Raw genomic sequence first — 2,059 nt, 5'->3', positions numbered from 1 at the left:
TGAAACAGATATGGGAATGGTACCAAACACATCGATGCAGTGTAGAAAACAAAAACAGAAGTAAAGAACTTAACACTCAATTGAGCCTTATACGAATTAATGACTGAACAAAGGAATGGGACAACTGAAAATTGACAGTCTTTGAGGTCATAGGAGAGACAGAGGGGAGAACAGAAGGAAGGGAAAGAAATAGGAATGCAATTTAATAAAGGATATGTGGGAAAGTTAAATAAAGAAAATTATAGAGCTACTGAATGACATAAAAGACATACACACAAGAAAAATGTGAGATATTGTGCTCGCTTCGGCAGCACATATACTAAAATTGGAACGATACAGAGAAGATTAGCATGGCCCCTGCGCAAGGATGACACGCAAATTCGTGAAGCGTTCCATATTTTTCAGCCCATCGCCAGCAACGGATCAAAGCTGGTCAGAGAATGACTTTGACGAGATGAGAGAAGAAGGCTTCAGTCCATCAAACCTCTCAGAGCTAAAGGAGGAATTACGTACCCAGCGCAAAGAAACTAAAATCTTGAAAAAAAGTGGAAGAATTGACAGCTAGACTAATTAATGCAGAGAAGATCATAAACGAAATGACAGAGATGAAAACCATGACACGAGAAAACGTGACAAATGCACAAGCTTCGGTAACCGACTCGATCAACTGGAGGAAAGAGTATCAGCAATTGAGGATCAAATGAATGAAATGAAGCGAGAAGAGAACCAAAAGAAAAAGAAGAAAAAGAAATGAACAAAGCCTGCAAGAAGTATGGGATTATGTAAAAAGACCAAATCTACGTCTGATTGGGGTGCCTGAAAGTGAGGGGGAAAATGGAACCAAGTTGGAAAACACTCTTCAGGATATCATCCAGGAGAACTTCCCCAACCTAGTAGGGCAGGCCAACATTCAAATTCAGGAAATACAGAGAACGCCACAAAGATACTCCTCCAGAAGAGCAACTCCAAGACACATAATTGCCAGATTCACCAAAGTTGAAATGAAGGAAAAAATCTTAAGGGCAGCCAGAGAGAAAGGTCGGGTTACCCACAAAGGGAAGCCCATCAGAATAACAGCAGATCTCTCGGCAGAAACTCTACAAGCCAGAAGAGAGTGGGGGCCAATATTCAACGTTCTTAAAGAAAAGAATTTTAAACCCAGAATTTCATATCCAGCCAAACTAAGCTTCATCAGTGAAGGAGAAATAAAATCCTTTACAGATAAGCAAATGCTTAGAGATTTTGTCACCACCAGGCCTGCCTTACAAGAGACCCTGAAGGAACCCTAAACATGGAAAGGAACAACCGGTACCAGCCATTGCAAAAACATGCCAAAATGTAAAGACCATCGAGGCTAGGAAGAAACTGCATCAACTAACGAGCAAAATAACCAGTTAATATCATAATGACAGGATCAAGTTCACACATAACAATATTAACCTTAAATGTCAATGGACTAAATGCTCCAATTAAAAGACACAGACTGGCAAACTGGATAAAGAGTCAAGACCCATCAGTCTGCTGTATTCAGGAGACCCATCTCACATGCAGAGACATACATAGGCTCAAAATAAAGGGATGGAGGAAGATCTACCAAGCAAATGGAGAACAAAAAAAAGCAGGGGTTGCAATCCTAGTCTCTGATAAAACAGACTTTAAACCATCAAAGATCAAAGAGACAAAGAAGGCCATTACATAATGGTAAAGGGATCAATTCAACAGGAAGAGCTAACTCTCCTAAATATATATGCACCCAATACAGGAGCACCCAGATTCATAAAGCAAGTCCTTAGAGACCTACAAAGAGACTTAGACTCCCATACAATAATAATGGGAGACTTCAACACTCCACTGTCAACATTAGACAGATCAACCAGACAGAAAGTTAACAAGGATATCCAGGAATTGAACTCATCTCTGCACCAAGCGGACCTAATAGACATCTATAGAACTCTCCACCCCAAATCAACAGAATATACATTCTTCTCAGCACCACTTGCACTTATTCCAAAATTGACCACATAATTGGAAGTAAAGCACTCCTCAGCAAATGTACAAG

General features: G+C 40.1%; 1 non-coding gene across 1 annotated transcript; it reads left to right on the top strand.

Annotated features, from left to right (window-relative positions):
• Nucleotides 1-295: 295 nt before the first annotated feature.
• On the top strand, nt 296-402 carry LOC117086593. Its single transcript, XR_004438465.1, has one exon. It is a non-coding gene; the product is annotated as a U6 spliceosomal RNA (small nuclear RNA).
• The last annotated feature ends 1,657 nt before the right edge of the window (nt 403-2,059 follow it).

This window comes from Trachypithecus francoisi, unplaced genomic scaffold (assembly GCF_009764315.1).
Source record: "Trachypithecus francoisi isolate TF-2019V2 unplaced genomic scaffold, Tfra_2.0 Lachesis_group1, whole genome shotgun sequence".
NCBI lineage: Eukaryota > Metazoa > Chordata > Mammalia > Primates > Cercopithecidae > Trachypithecus > Trachypithecus francoisi.
This window is presented reverse-complemented; position numbering and strand designations above follow the sequence as displayed.